General features: G+C 42.0%; 1 non-coding gene across 1 annotated transcript; it reads right to left on the reverse strand.

The window, feature by feature from the left end:
• Window positions 1-4,497: 4,497 nt before the first annotated feature.
• Window positions 4,498-4,604, reverse strand: LOC120266359. Its single transcript, XR_005538146.1, has one exon. It is a non-coding gene; the product is annotated as a small nucleolar RNA R71 (small nucleolar RNA).
• Between the last annotated feature and the right edge of the window lie 16,646 nt (window positions 4,605-21,250).

A 21,250-nucleotide genomic window follows, 5' to 3' on the forward strand; every position in this document is an offset into this window, starting at 1 on the left:
GAGCGGGTCTTCTTCATCCTCCGGCACCACCTCATGAACTACCACATTCTTGGCACCTGCTGCACCTACTGACGACCACCACCCAACCTAGGAGCAAGACTTTTATGAACTTGAGTTTATGTTTTGTATTTCATATTGTTTTGTGTCTTGCTAGTTGAACTTCTTTTGTTAGCAAGGATTCATTCCCTGTTGGGCTTGTGTTACTTTTATTTTGACTAATATGTATGTTTTCCTTCCCCTTTGATTTCCTTAAGTGTCGTGATCGCCTTGCTTATTTTTGTAGGACCTTTCAAGGATTGTGCCCCACCTCCTTTACTCTTTGCTGGCCTTATTGCCCACTGACTGCGCTTTCACTGCACAATCTTCCTCAACCAAATGGGGCAGTCTCTTTACCCTTCCTTTTCATGCTTCATTTAATTATTATGAATTCTACACCATGTTCTGTTGATTAGTGTACATTGAGGACAATGTACGATTCTAGGTATGGGTATGGGTTATTTTCCTGCTTACTTCACTAGTGATAGCTATGATTTATTGTTAAGAACCTCCTGCCTTGAATGAATGATAGTAATGAGTTGTAGTGTTATTTGTGCTTTAAGGAAGTCATGTTTTCTCTCTAGTGCTTTCTTTACAACTTTGACACAGAACTTCTACCTTGTTTTCCCCAGCTAACCCACTGCTTTGATTTAAAGTGTTAGAGTGGTAAACTTTATCCCTCAATGGTCTTTTATGAGCTTTTGGTTCTTTTGTTCATTTTGCTTTATCCCCTAAGTAAAGTTTTGAATGAAGGTGCTCAGGAGACATGTATATATTTGTTATCATAAAAAAAATGGAAAAATGAAAAAAATGAGTCGATGTCAGTATTCCTCTGCTAATTTAGCATGAATGCGTCTATGAGGATTGCAATCGAGTAAGTGGGGTGGCTCTTGTGCCTAATCAGCATGTGCATCCCTGTGAAAGATTATAAGATATTTTGTGCAATCTACGTTAGGCGGACTCAAAAAAAGTGCTCTGGACTCTATCATGCATTCACTTAGAAGCTAAAGTATTAATTGTGAACCAAAGGACTCTTGACTTGCCATTGAGGGTGTCTTTAACATTTCTAACACCGATAGTCATTAAATGTGGCATGAATAGGGAGAGTGAGGGATGAAGTATACACACATTCACGATGAAAGCACTCTAGAGGAATAATGACTATCTCTACTGAGTTGGTTATTGTGCAAGTCATTTTCTTGATTTCATCTAATCTGTGCCTGTGGGGTTCTTCACTGTTTGAGCTTGAGGTCGTACATTTAGCCATTTATCGTCTTGCCCCTATTCTTTCATGTGTGTTTGCTTGGGGACAAGCAAATACCTAGGTGTGGGGATGCTTGGTAAACACCTAAATGTATGTATTTTATATGTATTAATCTTATATTATTTGTGTATATTTTAATGAATTGATGGCCATTTAAGTCTAAATTGGTTATTTCGGGGTTGAAGATCCTAAAAGAGCCGAACGAAGCTCAAAAATACAAAGTAGACAAATTCGACACCAAAAATGGCATTTTTGGTGTTTCGACACTATAGAAGGTACTGTAGCAGAGTCACTATTCATGATGCGAGGCATTCGACTGTGAGATTCACGGGGTCCATGCTCCCGCATGAGTGCCTGTGAGGTTTGCTGGAAATTCACAACTCTTAGTGCTGTAGCAAAAAACATTGTAGCTGTGTTAATTATGAAAAAAAAATGAAAAGAAAGAATAAAATAGTTTTGTTGTTTAGTTGTGCTTGTTGGGTGGAAAGAGCTACCACCTATGATGTATGAAGCTACTCTCATAAGTAGGATACTAGTTATGCCCTAATGAGAGAGAGCTATCTCATGGGATGTGTGAAAGCTAGCACCCCGGTAGAAAGAGCTACCACCTCAAAAGTGTGGAAGCCACCTTAGCGGCCGCTTTGGAAAGGGCTACCTTAGAGGATGTGTGAAGCTACTACCCTTTTTGAATTTTTGTTACCTTTTGTAGATAAATAAGTCCCTTATACGTAGAACATTTAGGAGTATACTTTGGGTCGACTTGAGTGAGTTCACACATTTACATGATTTCGGGTTTGTCGCCTTTTTTATTCGAGTTTTTAGCTAGAGCATTGATTTTTGGTATTTAGTGTTGAAATTTCCCATACTTATAGTATGCACTCTTTGTATGCTTTGGTGAACCTAAGGCCAAGCACTTCCAATATTTCCTTCATCTGTGCTTTAATGTTTTAATTTTTGCTTGAGGACAAGCAAAAGCTTAAGTGTGGGGGAGTTTTGATAAGTGCTTGTGCGATAATAATACAAAGTGTTCTTTCCTTGTGTTGAGCATTACTTTTCTCGGGTTTTAACACTAATATGTGTGTATTTATGTTACTTTCATGCAGGTAGGGTTATGAGGCCGAATATGAAAGAAAGAAGACAATGTGGGTCGTAAATACAGCAACTTGGAGGAAATCTTGCTAAGGTTCAAACGAGAAGACATAGGTCGGGTTCGAGATGCGGGAATGTGTGCCAACCTCCTCGTATTCAAGCTAGTACAACAATTTGGAGGGGCACAAGGGTAGTTACATTCAAGCATTCTGACTTGAGCATATAGAACAAGATCTCCACCAACATGTCCGTTATTGAAGAAGCAAAGCGATCCATGACATAAACGTGTGCCCGTTTGTGTTAACTTAATGAAAGCATGGATTCGGGAGTATTTCGGGCCAGGACTGTAGTAGGGTAGTGTAGCAAAAACTATAGCAAGAATACTGTACCAGCACTATTTACAACCGGTTGAGAAAAGAGGAAAACAGAGAATGAGGGGGTTTTCTATGGATGCTTTGTTTTTATATTCCATTTCATTGATTGTATCTAGCTCCATGGAGAGCTAAACCCCTAGTGGGTATTTGGGTATTTGTGAACCCTAGGATGTATTTGTTTCATTGAATCTCTTTATTATGCTTTCAATTATTTGATGTTTATTGTGAGTTCCAATCTTGTATGCTTGATTGTATGAATACTGCCTTAGATTGATACTAGGATTGATACTTCTTGTTGGTAACTCTTGTGAGTGAGTGACACACTAGGAGAGTTAGACAAAGCTAGATTTGAGAGGGTTGTGAGGGTGAGTCAAGAGGTAGCAGAGCGTCCCCTTTCCCCTCCGGTGTGATCTATCCTACCTCCATGTTCCAAGAGTTCTTTACGGCCATAGTAGAGTGAATGGGCTAAGGGATGACCTTCCGCTAGGGCTTAGTTGCGAGTGCAACAGAGTGAATCGTTGAAATGATTTTAGCATCTAGGGCTTAATTCTGGCTAGGGATCTTTCATCTGGACCAAAGGATTAGGTCTATACATAGGAATAGGGTTTATCATTTGGAATCCCTAGAGCTCATTGTAATTCTACATGAGTGCGAGGTGTTGAGATTGTTCGATTTCTCCTCCGGGACATGTATAGAGTAAGGCATGGTTGACTTTAGATTTGGGTCTATGCAATTAAGGATTTCCACGACTCACTATTGCATTAATTAGGAAGCATAATAGAGGTTTCTTGCACTTGAAATGATTGTCCTAGGCGGAATAATATCCAGGTACCCCATCTTTATCGATTGCCTTACCTTCTCCTTTACTTGTGCTCTCTTTCTTGTTGTTTTTACTCTTGTGAATTGAATCTTGTCACACATATCACTATTCATCTTCCACATTAGTTAAGAAACAATTTAAGTGTCTTTATTCCCTACTCTCTGTGGATACGATACCCAATCATCTCCGATTATTACTTCGACACCCGTGCACTTGAAGTGTACGCGCATATTCGGTCGTGTCTAGTTTTTGGCGCCGTTGTCGGGGAGTAGGCGTTTAGAGATACTTTGCACTTTGTTTTTCTTAACTATTCATTTATTCATTCTATTTCATATCTTCTTATTCTATCATCGTTCTGATTTTGTTTCCTTTCTTTTGGTGTAGCTCCAGGTTATGACCCGAGGGAACCCCTCCATACTGATTGAAGGAGATCCCGAGCTCGAACGTGCACTTAGAATAAAAGGGAAAGAACCTGTGCAAGAATATTCTAATCTAGCTGATTTGGAAGTAGAAGAATCTGAAAACATGGCAGAACCAAATGAGCAGCAGTGGACATTATGAGATTATCCAAGACCTTCAGTATTGGGGACACAATCGAGCATTATGCATCCCCTGATTATAGCTCAAAACTTTGAGCTGAAGCCGGCATTTATCCATATGTTGCAGCAATCCGCGCATTTCAATGGTTTGGCCGATGAGGATCCAAACAATCATATAGAGAACTTTCTCGAGGTGTGTGATATGTTGTAGATAAATGGGGTAATGGATAATGCCATCAAGTTGAGGGCCTTCCCATTTTCCTTGAAAGGAAGAGCGAAGCAATGGCTATACTCATTACCTAAAGCATCAATTACCACATGGGAAGAGATGGTAGAAGCTTTTCTTGGCCGTTATTTCCTCTCTGAAAATCTACAAAGCTTAGGAATAAGATCTCATCCTTTGTACAATTAGAATTGGAGTCTCTATTTGAGACGTGGGAAAGGTTCAAGGAGCTCTTGAGAAAGTGCCCGCAACACGGATTCCAGGAGTGGATGATTGTTCAGATCTTTTACAACGGTCTGAATCCGAGTACAAGGCAACTCTTGGATGCGGCAGCAGGAGGTACCTTAGGTAGCAAGACCCCAGGTGAGGCCCATCAATTAATTGAAGAAATGGGGTTAAACAGCTACCAATGGAATGCCAGGGAGAAGAAAAAGGTGGCCGGTCTCCATGAGATAGATGTAGTGACTTCGTTGGCTGCTCAAGTGGAATCATTGAGTAAGAGGTTTGATCTTCTAACTTCGAACAGAGTAGCGGCCATGATTACTTGCACTGGGTGTGGTGGAGGAGATGCTCCCTCCGATTGCCCGATATCTATTGGTGATGCATCTTCGGTTGAGAACGTTGATTTTGTAGATAATAGCACGAGGACTCAAGGGAACCCATACAACAACACCTACAATACGGGTTGGAAGAATCAGCCCAATTTCTCGTGGAGCAACCAAGGTCCACAAAAGGCCATGGTGCCATTGGGTTTCCAACAACAAGGCCTAAATGTGGAAAACTAGAGTTTCAGGTTTGGAGACCCGAATGACCAATTTGGAGAAGGCCTTAACTAGGTTTGTGCAATCGTCAAATACAAGGTTTAAATCATTTGAGGCTACACTTCACAACCATAATGCCTCCTTAGATAATCTTGAAAATCAAGTGGGGCAGATTGCGAAGTTCTTATCGGACAGGCCACATGGAAGTTTGCCGAGCAATACCGACACCAACCCTAGAGAGCATGTGAAGGCAATCACTTTGAGAAGTGGTCGTGTGGTCGACTGTAGGCTTTCCGAGTGAGAAGCCAAATGAACACGCACCTGAGGTTATAGAGGTTGAAGAGAGAACAAGCAAAGAAAAGGAGGTGTCACCTCCACCTTTCAAGCCAAGGATTCCTTATCCCTCTAGATTGAAGAATGACCAAGGGGATGAATAGTACAAGAAGTTCCTGAGTTTGTTCAAGCAACTCCACATCAATATTCCTTTTGTTGAGGCATTGGCCCAAATGCCCAAGTATGCCAAATTCTTGAATGACTTGTTGACCAACAAGAGGAAGTTGGAGGAGAGTGCTTCAATGATCTTAGATGCATCTTGCTCGGCGGTCTTCCAAAAGAACATGCTGAACAAGAAGAAAGACCCAGGAAGCTTCATCATTCCGTGTAATATCAGCAATCTAGGTGAAGAAATGGCATTGGCGGATTCAGGAGCTAGCATCAACGTCATGCCATACACCTTCTTTGCAACTAGCGGACCAAACGGTGAGACATCCGAGAGGCATTATCGAGGACATGCTTGTCAAGGTGGACAAGTACATTTTTTTGGTTGACTTTCGAGTGCTAGACATCGATGAGGATGTGGATGTACCCTTGATACTTGGGAGGTCATTTTCGCGGACTTCCAAGGCATTAATTTACATGGACGGTGGAGAGCTAACTTTAAGAGTTGGAGATGATAAGCTCACATACCACCTTGCTGAAGCCATATGGCATTCTCTTGATTTTGATGATACTTTGTATTTTCTAAATGCTACTGATGAGATTGTTGATGAATACATACAGGAGATGTTCAATCCGAATCCATACGAAGGCTTGTTCGACCAAGATGAGGACAATGAAGAAGTAATGATGCTTGGTTTGACGGAAGAAGTATCATCTACCCTGGGTATCTTGAAGAAGGTGCTCCGGAAATTAAAGAGGGCTAGAAGACGCCATCGGAAACACTCCAAGGTTGTTGGAGACATGCGTGAACTAAACAATTTGAGTGAACCATTTCAAGGCGGTCTCAAGCCCGACAATTCAACATCTACCCTCAAGAGATTTTGCTCATCATGTTTCCAAGCCATGGGTAAGAGGGCAACTTTCATCTATGAGCCCCCGTGAGGTAAGACAAGGTATGTCAAGCTAAGTGACGTTAAACAAACGCTTCTTGTGAGACAACCCAAGGGTTTACTGTTTTCTTAGTGTTAGTTTATTGTTTGCATGAATAAAGTGTTGAGTGTTGGTGTCTTGATTTTTATATACTTGTGCTGCGATTTTATTGTGGGTTTTCAAGTTCATCGTGTGTTTTCATGTGAATTTGGAAAAGTTTTGCTCGTTTGAGCTATTTCTCATGTTTTTTTTTCACTGGTATAAATTACATATTGGGGCAGGCTCTGAGTGTGTAAGCATGTTCAGAAATTTTCTGCAGAGCCTACAGAGTTTTCTAAGGATTCAGAGAAAACACACAAGCGTGTGGAGTTAACACACACCCGTGGTTTTGTATTGCGAGCTTATCCAAAGAAGGCACAGGGGCGGGGACTCTCCCCTGTGAACGACCATGCAATCCTCGCACGCCCGTGGGTAATTTCAGCATGGGCGTGTGAAGTCCTGTAGAGATTGGCAGACTTTCCCGAAAGCACACAAGGGCGTGGACTCGCCCCTGTGGCAACCTTGTGAAAATCACACGGGCATGGGTAATTTCTGCACGCCCGTGCGAATCTCTGCAGAGGAGCTCTCTTCATCCCGAGAAGTCACAAGGGCGTGCGCTTACCCCTGTGAGTTGGGCTTGTGAATGCCCACGCCCGTGTGGAATTTCCACACGGGCGTGTGGAACACTTAGCAAGTTTTGTCAGATGTTTAGAGCTACCACAGGGGCGTGCGGCTACCCCTGTGGGTCGGGCGCACGGGCATGGGTATTTCTCATACGCCCATGTATTTGCATTCAGAGATAGTAAGTGTTTTCCCGAGAGCACACAGGGGCATGCACCTACCCCTGTGAAGCTTTCCTTTGGGGGTATACGGCCGTGTGCAATTTCCACACGCCCTATGCGGATGTATAGAACTCCAAGAGGCGTGAGTCCTTTTAAAAGGATTATCGTTCCTCTTCACCCTAATATCCTCCGGTTGTTTGAGAGCACTTCTACATTGTTTCCCGACCTCATATCGCTAATTTGGAAGGATTTTACTTGGTTTTCCGGCTGTATTCAAAGCTTTCTCATCTCAACTCAACGGTAAGCCCTATCATTTGATTTCTTTTGCAAATTCATGATTTTAATCGATGAAACTAGTCAATAATGCTTCGTTTCTTCAATTAGAGTGATTCTTTATATTTTGAACGAAATAAAAGTGTTGTAATGGTGCATTTGTGGAGTTTAAAGTGTGGTCGTGCGTTTGTTCACGGCCCGTGGATCCCCACGAGGCGTGCGGAAATTCCGCACGACCTTGTGGATTTTTGCAGCTATGTTAAATTAACTTGCTTGATCAATTCTCTTTCAATTTTTGCAGACTATGGCACCCAAGTCAAAGAAGCAAACTGATAAGCGACCGTGACAGTCATCCCCTGAGTCAGAGAGCATGAGATTCACTATCCCCGAGCATCAGGCTCGTTTTGAGCATTTGTCGAGACTTCAATTCGGACAGACTCGGTTCTTGGACACGAGTATATTGAGAGATTTGCAGCAGTGGGATGAGTTTGCTGATGAGGTTGAGGATCTCGTTTCAGGGGGTGGTTAGGGGCAGTTGTTGTCGATTAGAGAGCCAATCATCCGGGAGCTTACACTAGAGGTTTTGTCGACATTCGAGTTCGACAGATCCTATGCGAGATTCAACGACCTTGACATAGTTCAGTTCAGAGCACTTGGACATCACTATAGTCTGAGTATCACTCAGTTTTCAGTTCAGCTCAAATTGTACGAGGAGGCATTTACAGACACTGAGGAGTACTCTCAGTTACCGACAGATTATCTTGGAGCTCTGATCCCACAAAGAGCTTATAGAGCAGTATGTGGTCAGGGTCAGTATGAGACGGAGGTGTCCAAGGCCACGTGCCTTTCCCGACCTGCGTACCGATATCTACATGCCATCATGAGCAGGAGGGTGAAATGGTCGTGATGATAGCACTGATGTTCTCAGCCGGCAGGAGCTTCTGTACTCGTATTCGATGATGCAGCGCACACCGATCAATCTAGGACACATCGTCGCTGAGTACATTCGACATCAGGACAAATATGCCAGATTGGGAGCGATCATCTCGGGTCCATACATTACGAGATTAGCTTTAGGTATGGGTCTCTTGGGTGCGATTCGCGCGGCCGAGAAAACGAGTAAACCTGTGCCGCTAAGCCTGGAGACGATGAGATTGATGGGCATAGTCCGTAGGGTTCAGACAGGGGTTTATGCTCTAGTTCTACCGACCCCGAGATAGCCGAGAAGGAGGGTGATGATGCCGAGGCTTCCCTGCCTGCCCCCAAGCCTCAGTCAACACCCATGGAGACTGAGGCACCTCCGGTGACAGAGGACCCACCCCCCATGCGCATGTTTTCACAATCTCGAGCTCAGGATCGCTTTGAGAGGCTCGAGAGCGCTGTGGGGGTGATACGGATAGAGGTAGCGCATGCCCGAGTAGAGATTGCCGATATTAGGGCTGCGCAGGCCGTACAGATATACGGAGTTTATGGCACGTTTCGACACATTACATTAGATCTTAGAGTGAGACGTCGGCTCATCATTTGTCCTGCGGCCGAGGACTCCTCCGGCCCCCTCAGCTCCTCCAGCATCTTGTTCACCACCTCCACCAACACCCTTTGATCTATTACCAGTAGCAGCAGAGGATCTAGAGTGCGACATCGACACTTGATTTTATTTTCCTTGTCTTTTATTTCCACATTTTATTTTGGACTTGTATACTCAGAAAGGACTCTCCTTCTGAGTTTATTTTCATTTTGTATCTCGGGTTGTATTCATTGTCTTATCTTTTCATATACTCGTGTTATTTTTTTTTTTATTGAGCTTCACTGAAACCCCCTCGTGTATGCGTGCAGATGGTCTTGTCATCATGGGAATTGAGACTTTGTCACGGGCACGGCCAAGGTGTTTCGGCACTTGGCTATGTGAGCTTCATGACCCATTGGAACAACACTCCCAAGGACTTAGCTCCATCAAATGCAACACTAGGAGTCAAGGGAGTATTGTTTTGATTACTTCTCCCACATCTGAATCAAATTCAGTTACATTATGAATGAGCTTCCATGTGTACATTGGGGACAATATACAACTTAAGTGTGGGGGGGATTTTCATAACGCACGCATCTCTTTTATACTAGTTTTAATTGATATACATGCTCATATAGCCAATAACGGTTCACCTTAGTAGCATTGATTATATTCTTGAGTTTAGGAAACTTTTTAACATTGAATGTTTTCATCCTCTAGTTTTTGCTTAAATTTCCAGGAATTTTTGCCCGATTGACACTTATTGCACTACTCACTCTTTGAACCTTGTTGGAAACTCATGTTTGATGTATAAGGGACTAGTTTTAGTTGTTTCTTGTGTTAATTCTGAAAAAAAAAAATAAACAACAAAATAGTTTTGTTGTTTAGTTGTGCATGTTGGGTGGAAAGAGCTACCACCTATGATGTATGAAGCTACTCTCATAAGTCAGATACTAGTTATGCCCTAATGAGAGAAAGAGCTATCTCATGGGATGTGCGAAAGCTACCATCCCCAGTAGAAAGAGCTACAACCTCGAAAGTGTGTAAACCACCTTAGCGGCCGCTTTGGATAGGGATAACTTAGAGGATGTATGAAGCTACTACCCTTTTTGAATTTTTGTCACCTTTTGTAGATAAATAAGTCCCTTATACGTAGAACTTTGAGGAGTATACTTTGGGTCCACTTGAGTGAGTTCACACACTTGCATGATTTCGGGTTTGTCACCTTTTTGATTCAAGTTTTTAGCTAGAGCATTGGTTTTTCGTATTTAGTGTTGAAAATTTCTCGTACTTACAGAATGCATTCTTTGTATGCTTTGGTGAACCTAAGGCCAAGCACTTCCAATATTTCTTTCATCTGTGCTTTAATGTTTAAATTTTTGATTGATGACAAGCAAAAGCTTAAGTGTGGGGGAGTTTTGATAAGTGCTTGAGCGATCAGAATATGAAGTGTTCTTTCTTTGTGTTGAGCATTACTTTTCTCGGGATTTTAATGCTAATATGTGTATATTTATGTTACTTTCATGAAGGTAGTTTTGTGAGGCCGAATATGACAGAAAGAAGCCAATGTGGATCGTAAATGCACCAACTTGGAGGAAATCTTGCTAAGGTTCAAACGCGAAGACATAGGTCAGGTTTCGAGATGCGGGAATGTGTGCCAACCTCCTCGTATTCAAGCTAGTACAACTATTTGGAGGGGCACAAGGGCAGTAACATTCAAGCATTCCTACTTGTCCATATAGAATAAGATCTCCACCAACATGTTTATCATTGAAGAAGCAAAGCGATCCATGACATAAACGTGTGCCCGTTTGCGTTATCTCGATGAAATTATGGATTCGGGAGTATTTCAGGCCGTTGCTGTAGTAGGGTACTGTAGCAAAAAATATAGCAAGAATACTATACTAGCACTGTTCACAGCTGGCGAGAAAATAGGAAAACAGAGAATCCACATGGGCGTGTGGAAATTCCACATGCCCGTGTGAAAAATCCACAAGGGCGCTCACACGGACATGTGGATTCCCGATTCCAACCCTTTAAAAGCCAATTTCTGCCCCGATTTCAGTATTCTTTTCTCTATCTTTTCCTAAACTTGAGAGAGGGCTGCGGATAGGGTTTTGAGAGGTATTGGCTAGGGCTTTGGAGAGGTTCTACGGCTCTGACATCGCGCGTCATTTGGAAGAAGGTTAGTGGGAGAACTATCGTTGGCACCGATCCGGCGAGGTGTATCCTAGGCCATACAAAGGGACCCTTGCGACGAGTAGAGAACTCTCCACAAGACCATCACCACGACTAACAAGGGGGTTTTCTATGGATGCTTTTCATTTCATTGATTGTATCTAGCTCCATGGAGAGCTAAACCTCTAGTGGGTATTTGGGTATTTGTGAACCCTAGAATGCATTCGTTTCATTGAATCTCTTTATTATGCATTCAATTAATTGATGTTTATTGTGAGTTCCAATATTGTATGCTTGATTGTATGAATACTCCCCTAGAGTGACACTAGGATTGAGTGTTCTTGTTGGTAACTCTTGTGAGTGAGTGACACACTAGAAGAGTTAGACAAAGCTAGATTTGAGAGGGTTGTGAGGGTGAGTCGAGAGGTAGCGGAGTGTCCCCTTTCCCCTTCGGTGTGATCTATCTTCCCTCTACACTCCAAGAATTCTTTACGGCCATAATAGAGTGAATGGGCTAAGGGATGACCTTCCGTTAGGGCTTAGTTGCGAGTGCAACGGAGTGAAGTGTTGAAGTGATTTTAGCATCTAGGGCTTAATTGTGGCAAGGGATCTTTCACCTGGACCAAAGGGTTAGGTCTATACATAGGAATAGGGTTTATCATTTGGAATACCTAGAGCTCATTGTAATTCTATATGAGTGCGAGGTGTTGAGATTGTTCGATTTCTCCTCCGGGACATGTATAGAGTTAGGCATGGTTGACTTTAGATTTGGGACTATGCAATTAAGGATTTTCACGACTCACTATTGCATTAATTAGGAAGCATAATAGAGGTTTCTTGTACTTGAAATGATTGTCCTAGGCGGAATAATATCCAGGTCCCCCATCTTTATCGATTGCCTTACCTTTTCCTTTACTTGTGCTCTCTTTCTTGTTGTTTTTACTCTTGAGAATTGAATCTTGTCACACATATCACTATTCATCTTCCACATTAGTTAAGAAACAATTTAAGTGTCTTTATTCCCTACTCTTTGTGGATATGATACCCACTCATCTGGGATTATTACTTCGACACCCGTGCACTTGCGGTGTATACGCATATTCGGTCGTGTCAAGTTTTTGGCGCCATTACCGGGGAGTAGGCGTTTAGAGATACTTTGCACTTTGTTTTTCTTAGCTATTCATTTATTCATTCTATTTCATATCTTCTTATTCTATCATCTATCTGATTTTGTTTCCTTTCTTTTGGTGCAGCTGCAGGTTATAACCCGAGGGAACCCCTCCGTACTGATTGAAGGAGATCCCGAGCTCTAACGTATACTTAGAAGAAAAGGAAAGAACCTGTGTAAGAACAGTCTAATCTAGCTGATTTGGAAGTAGAAGAATCTAAAAATATGGCAGAACAGAATGAGCAGCAGCGGACATTATCCGATTATCCCATACCTTCAGTATTGGGGACACAATCGAGCATTATGCATCCCCCAATTAGCTAATGACATTTCGAGCCTAGACCTACTCGGATGACTTTGCAACTAGCGGACCGAACGGTGAGACATCCGAGAGGCATCATAGAGGACGTGCTTGTCAAGATGAACAAGTAGATTTCTCCAGTTGACTTCATAGTGCTAGACGTCGACGAGGATGCGGATGTACCCTTGATACTTGGGAAGCCGTTTTTGCGGACTTCAAAGGCATTGATTAACATGGACGGCGGAGTGCAAACTTTGAGAGTTGGAGATAACAAGCTCACATACCGCCTTACTGAAGCCATGCGGCATTCTCTTGGTTTCGATGATACTTTGTATTTTCTAGATGCTATTGATGAGATTGTTGATGAATACATACAGGAAATGTTCAATCCAGATCCATACGAAGGGTTATTTGACCAAGAGGAGGACAATGAAGAGATCATGATGCTTGGTTCAACGGAAGAAGTACCATCTACCCCGGGGATCTTGAAGAAGGCGTTTCAAAAATTGAAGAGGGCTAGAGTCTGCCCAATATGCAATTTATACCAGTGAAAAACATAAGAAATAGCTCAAATGACTAAAACTTCGCCAAATTCATATGAAAACAGACAATGAACTCGAAAACCCATGACAAAATCACAGCAAAAATATAAAACATCACGACACCAACACTCAATAATTTATTCAAGCAACACTAAACTACCAAATTAAGAAAACAGTAAACACTTGGGTTGCCTCCCAAGAAGCCCTTGTTTAACGTCACTTAGCTTGATGTACCTTATCTTAGCTCACGGGGGCTCAAAGATTAAAGTTTCCCTTTTACCCATGGCTTGGAAACATGATGAGCAAATTCTCTTGAGGGCAAAGGGTGAATTGTCGGGTTTGGGACTGCCTAGCAATGATTCACCCAGTTTGTTCGGTTTACGCATGTCTCTAACAGCCTTGAGTGTTTCCGATGGCGTATCTGAGTGTGTAAACATGCTCAGAAATTTTCTGCAGAGCCTGCAGAATTTTCTAGGCATACAGAGAAAACACACGGGCATGTGAATTAACACACGCTCGTGGTTTTGTATTGTGAGCTCATCCAGAGAAGGCATAGGGATGTGGACTCGCCCCTGTGAATGACGATGTAATCCTCGCACACCCGTGCGGAATTTCCACACAGGCGTGTGAGGTCCTGCAGAGATTTGCAGACTTTCCCAACAGCACAGAGGGGCGTGGACTCTCCCCTGTGGGCGACCTTCTGAAAATCGCACGGGCGTGGGTAATTTCCGCACGCCCGTGCGAATCTCTGCAGAGGAACTCTCTTCATCCCGAGAAGTCATAGGGGCATGCGCTTGCCCCTGTAAGTTGGGCTTCTAAATGCCCACGCCCGTGCGGCATTTCCACACAGGCATGGGGAACACTTAGCAATTTTTTTCGGATGTCCAATGCAGCCACAGGGGCGTGCGGCTGCCCCTGTGGGATCGGGCGCACGGGCGTGGGTATTTCTCAGAGGCAGTGAGTGTTTTCCCGAGAGCACACAATGGCATGTGTAATTTCCGCACGCCCGTGTGGATGCACAAAATTCGAAGAGACACGAGTTTTTCTTTAAATATCTTTGTGGATTCTCTTCTTTTTCACCTCCAAACACCCAAAAATCACTCCTGATCAACTTCTCGGCCCTTCACCGTTGTTTTCGAGGATTTTTCCTCATATTTCATGCCGATTTTTGGAGTACTATCATCTTTTTCATCGATAACCCTTCTTATCCTTTTTTCTTAGCAAATCCTGGGTTTTTATTGGATTGAGGATCTGGAGTTGTGCCAATTTTCATGTTATAATGTCCTATGCATGTTTAGGAAGTCCTTAGGGGCAGTTTTAAGTTGAATTTTTGGAGAATTGATGCACAATTGTGCGGTTTTCACACTCGCAGATCCACACGGGTGTGGGTAATTTCCATAGACCCGTGTAGAATTCTGCAGTATGCTATTTCTGAGTTTATTTGATTGCTTCTTCTTTATTTATCGCAAGAATGACACAGCACTCGAGGAGGCAAGAAGGCAAGCGCCTTAGGGAGCCTTCACCCGAGTTAGCACACATTGTATTTCCGAATCCTGAACATCAAGCTTATTTCGAGAGGCTATCGGGGCTTAGGTTTGGCCAATCCCATTTCGTGGACTTGAGTGTGCTAAGTGGGGTCCAGCGGGGTGATGAGTTAATCAAGGAGTTGGAGGCGCTGATGCCCGTAGGAAGCTGGCAGAGGTTGTTGTCTATACGAGAGCCAGTTTTCTGGCTGCTGATATTGAGGTGCTTGCATCTTTTTAGTTTGTGGATGATATACAGTTTAGAGTGTTCGGTCGTCAATTTGCTATGAGTATTTTTGTGTTTTTAGTTCCCATGGGCTTGTACGATGAGGCATATATAGAAACTGAAGAGTATGGACATCTACCAACAGATTACTTTGGCATCTTGAGCCTACAGCAGGCTTACCACTTCTTGTGCGGACAGGGGCAGCATAAACCGGGAGTATCCAAGGCCACATGTTTATCTTGGCTGAGCTACAGATATTTACTCGCTGTCATTAGCAGATCTGTGGATGGCCGAGGTGATAACACTAGTACTCTGAGCCGACAGAGTCTGCTTTATCTGTATTCCATGGCTAGGTTCATATTTATTCATCTGGGACACGCTGTGGCGGATTACATCCAATACCAGGGCCAGAACGGGAGAGTAGGAGTATTATTTGTTGGTCCCTACATTACTTTGGTGTGCATGCTATAACTTTTGCAAGACCTACTTTCTTTTATCTAAACTTAGATTCACTAATTGATTTTGAAGGTCCTTTTTTTCCAATATTGAGTATATAACACACTCAGTTCTCTACCTCCATCAAGACTTTTCGGTCTGACTCTGGCTATGAGTACACCTCTCATGCCTTTTCTGCCTTTTTGTCTTCAGATGGCACCTTGCCTCAGTTATCCTATCCTGGGGCTCATCCTCAGAATGAGGTTGTTGAACGCAAGCATCATCACATCTTAGAGACGATCCGTGCTCTTCTTCTAGGCACTTTTCTTCCCCCTCATTTCTGGGTTGAAATTGTTAGCACTACTGTTTATCTCATTAACCTACAACCCTCATCTCACCTTAATGGTCGTAGTCCAGGTGAGTGTCTCCATGGGACACCTCCCAGATATGATCATCTTTATGTTTTTAATTATCACTGCTTTATTTTGCTCTTACTTAGGGAGAGAACAAAGCTAACAGTCCAGTCTATTTCTTGTGTTTTTCTGGAATATAGCCTAGAGCATAAAGGTATCATTCTTATGATCCCATCGCTCATCGTATTTGCATCACCCGTGATGTTATGTTTGATGAGTCCACTCCTTTCTGTGCTTCTCCTTCTTCCATAGAGTCCCCATCTCCCTCGATCCCTTTGTCCTTCTTTTTCCCTACCCTTTTAGCTGAGAATGCTTCCCCTATGTCTTCCTCTCCTCCATCATTCGACCCTCCTTCAGAGCTTCTTTCTCACTCCTCTCTTGACCCCTCTCCTCATTTATCTAACAAGACTCCTATAATGTATTCCCCGTCTTCCTCTCTTCTTCTTGCTTACTCGCCTATTTGTTTCACATACTACTATCGGGATCCTACAGAGTCTCCATTTTGGGCGGGCATCTTTGATGCCTATCCTACTACCGATCCATCTCCTAAGGTACCCTCTCACACTTATTTTTTATGCGATCACTCTACTACTTTACAACCCCTACCCGTTAAGCTTTTGCTAGCACCAGTGTTTTAGATGTCCTTGAGCCAAGCTCCTATAGGGAAGTAGTTCAGTCACCTGAGTGGAGGTCTGCCATAGCAGAGGAGCTTAATCCCTTGACTCGAACTCACATGTGGGATCTTGTTCCCCTTCCTTCTTATGTTGTTCCATCACCTATCGTTGGATCTAAAAGGGTGAAAAGACCTATTTTGATTGGTCTCTCAAGCACTATAGAGCGCGTTTGGTTGCTCATGACTTTTAGCAGAAGTATAGTCATAACTATCATGAGACTTTTACCCCAGTAGCCCACATGCATATTGTTTACACTTTGGTTGTTGTTATGGCTGTTCGTGGTTAGGTTCTTTATTAGCTTGATGTGAAGAATGTGTTTCTTCACCAGTACTTGAAGGAGGAGGTTTGCATGACTCTTCCCCTGGCCTTTGGGTGCCTTGAGGGTTTGTTTGTCATCTTCACAGTGCTCTCTATGGGCTCAAAGAGGCTACACGGGCCTAGTTTGAGCAGTTCAGCACAATGGTTTAGGATGCTAGTTTCATTCTGAGCATACATGATCCGACAATCTTCATTCACTCTTTTCCCTCATTTGTCAGACCATTCTTCTTCTATATGTAGATGACATAATCCTTAATGGTGATGACTCTGCTCACATTACCTTTGTGAAGCAGAAGTTGTGTGAGACTTTCTTGATAACCAATCTAGGTTCGCTTCATTATTTCCTGGGTATCGAAATCACTTCTCATCCTAATGGTTACCATCTCTCTCAGAAACTTTATACTCATAATCTACTTGCTCGCTCTGGTTTGGCTGATACCCATACTACAGCTACACTGATGGAGTTACATTTACAGCTTCGTACTTCTGATGGGATTCCCTTATATGATCTTTCTCGCTATCGACATATGGTTGGCAGTTTGATCTACTTGGTCGTTACCCGTATTGATATATCCCATGTAGTTCACATTCTCAGTCAATTCATTGCAACACCCATTTTTGTTCATTATGGTCATCTTATTTGGGTACTATGATATCTTTGTGGCACTATATCTCATGGTTTGTTCTACCCATTGCAGTCCACTCTTCAACTACGAGGCCTATTCTTATGCTACTTGGGCCATTTCTCCTAATAATCAGGTCTCTATCACTAATTACTGTATAGTTCTTGGATCTTCTCTTATTGTTTGGAAGACCAAGAAATAGCCTATCATTGCCAAGTCTAGTGCTAAGGCTGAGTTTTTGTGTTGGCTTTGGCTGTCCAGGTAGTCCTTTGGTTGCATTTGATTCTACAGGATTTTAGTGTACTGATCACCTCTCTTATTTCTATTTACTATGATAGTACTACGGCCTTTCACGTTACTACAGATCCGGTGAAGCATGAGCTGATCAAACACATTGGTGTGGATGTACACGTCACCCAATGCCATGTACATGCCCAAACTGTGTCACTTCACTGTCTTCCTACAGAAGTCCAGGTGGCTAATTTATTCATCATGGCGTAGACACGTGACTAGCATCTATTCATGTTATCCAAACTCAAGACGCACAATCCGCCTTGAGTTTGGGAGGGAGGGGATGTGTTAGATGTATATGTTAAATATATTGTTGCATTTCTAGATTGTATATGTATGTATAGACATATATGTATACTTGTCCATTTCTATATGTAGACCTAAAGGGTCACACATGTATATTGTTTAAGGTATGTACACTTGTTCCAATCTCTCTCTCTCTCTCTCTCTCTCTCTCTCTCTCTCTCTCTCTTCTTCTTCTTCTTCTTCTTCTTCTTCTTCTTCTAACATATACAATTGAGGAGATTAACTCCCATGTCCCATAGGCTCCATCCATACATGAAATACATCAAGAGTAGTGCAAAAGACAAAGTGATAGTGAGCTTTATCTTACTTCCACCTTGCCAAGCCACGTTAATTCTTTATCAGCGAGTTGATCATCATCACATAAAAACTCATAAACTCTCTGACTCACAACCCTCGGTGAAGGAGGAGGCTAACTATTATCGCGAAAGCTTTAGTGATGCTCTATTATCCACTGGAGCTAACATTGGCCTGACAAGACACAACAGAAGACCCCCTGATCTAAAGGTTGCTCCCTTGACGAATGTATTATAACATTATGCGGAGCCTGATAGCATGTTCGCTTAACAAGGATGACAATATGTACTTATTTTAAAAGAAAGAACCCAGAAAGGCTAATTTGTTAGGGAAAAACATTAGACGGAAAGGAAAATTGTTCAAGAGAACCACTAATTACAAAAAGGAAACACAAAAACAAAACAAAACAAATTTAAAAGGAAGGCCAGCCTTAATAAAGCTCTTTAATATCCAACAAGGAAGGTCACATCCATGCAGGAAGAGATTTACAGAATGAAGATTTGCTCCATGAGCAGCCTAGCTTAACTGTGAGGGTCATCCAGGCTCTAGGAATAACATGAATGGAAGGGTTATCCTCCATGTCAAGAAGGAACTAGAAATTGGAGATTTAGGGAGTGAGACACCACGTGACACTGGAGGCATTATTTCTGATTAACTCCAATGAATCTGGATTGATTATTAAGTTGTGTTGAATACGAAGATTAAAATCTACCACTATTTGAAGAACTACTTGTATGGCATGCATGGCAACGTTAAGATGAGTGTCAATTGGGAATTGGAGATTACCTGCAAAGGAAATAATATGACTAGAGTTGGGTATGAAAAAGACAGCAGAACTTACCATGTTGTCTGGGTTCCAATTTGCAAAGGAAAAAAGGAATATCCCGTCCATGCTGGAAAAATTCTTAAGGATAAGTCATTTACTTAAGAGATCCAAATTACTCTGGGAGAATTCCTGAGCATGGGCCAATGCTATACAGGCAATGACAGAATAATTTGGAGAAGTATTATTGAATATTGCATCACATCAGGCCTTCGAAATGAACCACGCCACAGTAGGATAATTGTAATCAGTGAGCCGTGACCAAAACTAAAATTGTCAAGAAAAGAGAGAGCCTTGTTGATATTAGAACTAATATGCCTCCATACTATTTAACTTTTAAAGCACTGAACAAACAAATGCTCTACAATTTCTTAAACATTGCCACATGGAATACAATGGTGGTAGCTGATGTGTGTTTTGCTCTAGCCTTTTTAACTTGAAAGCCATGTGTTGTGACCCCATATGAAATGCATGAAAGGATCCCATGAAGTGGTAAGGTCCTAACAACCAAGCTGGACTTAACCAAACCCTAAGAAGGGGTTTGATATGGCTAAAGGGTCCAATAGTGATATTATCAAGCCCAAAACTTTGCAACTTGAAGTTATAGGGCTTGAGACCTTTCAAAACTGAGGATCTCTAATGTAACTAATTTGAATTGTATGGACAATGATGGAATTAGTTTAAATGTGATCGAACTAGATCTGATTCAACCTATTAAAACTACTCATTTTAACTCTTTTGGCCAGAGTCCAAGTCACATGCAACTGGATTAAATTCAAATGATCAAACAGTACAGATTTTACTAGATGTTCCCAACCCTGGATCAAACATAAATAATCTCTTAGACATCTATTATGATGCCTCTAAACCTCCCCAACTCAAAATCTTATGCTGGGTTACAAGTGGCATTTTCTTGTGGGGGCATGGCCATTAGTGCCAAAAAAGAACATAGATAAGATCGACTAGGCCATGAATCCTAAGGTAGCTACATCTGATCCATTAGAAGAAGATTGGGTTGGCGAAGATGAACTAGAGGTGGCATTGGATGATGCTTCGGAGTTGGAGGACCCTGGGACCAAGTGTTACAGAATAAAGAAGACTCTTTAGGGGATGAGTCAGAAGTTGACTTCATCTTCAAAATCAAGAGACTCTTTCCGGACACTAATTCCACATTAGAGTGCCCCCCTCCCCAACCCCAAAATCCCAAACTGTTCTCAAAGAAAAATAGAGCGGAAGAATCAGCTGTGATTGGCATGTGTAGGTTAAAGTTTCTTGACCCTCCCCTCCTAGCACTAGAGATATGGATTTATCACTCAATCTATTGTATTTACTTCTTTTATTTGTCTCTGATTGTGTTGTGTGCAGCCCACTCCTAGTGGGCACCTACTTGTTTTTTTTCTATGTCTTTGTTGTTCTTTTTTATTTCTATTAATCGTGCTTTATCCACTAAAAAAAACTACCAATTTGGTATATATATAATGACTTGAAACGTAACATGATTTTGCTATATAATTAAGCGCACACAACAACCATTACTTGGTGTAGTGGAATGTCATGAGAATGGTGAATAGACAGACCAAAGGTCTAATCCTTGTGTCGGTAATACTGTTGCAGTACTATACATACATCATATAAATACTGCAATAGAACTATTTATTTACTGTTCACGGGGTCCTCCTGTGGAAGGATATCATTTCCCTCCCCTCTAGTGTTCAATGACAAATGGATTTATTAACTTGATTTGATTCCTAAAATATCTTCTTAGCGTGTATATAGTAGGACTCTAATCGCCTATGTGAGGTTTGGCCAAGTTAATAAATCGCTTAGGGGTCGTTTACGGCTTTTGTCAAAAAAAAAAATAAAGAAGTAAAATTAACTGTACATGAACCAAACGATCAATTTCTGGTGTTGCGCATACCCCTAACACATGATTTGTCCACTTTGTCAAAATAAAAAAAAAAAAAATATAATGACTTGAAATTTATATCAAAGTAGAAACAATATTGTTTACGAGCAATCATCAATTGCTCCTTTGTTGGAAAACCTTGACTACAAACAAG

Source organism: Dioscorea cayenensis, chromosome 1 (genome assembly GCF_009730915.1).
Source record: "Dioscorea cayenensis subsp. rotundata cultivar TDr96_F1 chromosome 1, TDr96_F1_v2_PseudoChromosome.rev07_lg8_w22 25.fasta, whole genome shotgun sequence".
Lineage (NCBI taxonomy): Eukaryota > Viridiplantae > Streptophyta > Magnoliopsida > Dioscoreales > Dioscoreaceae > Dioscorea > Dioscorea cayenensis.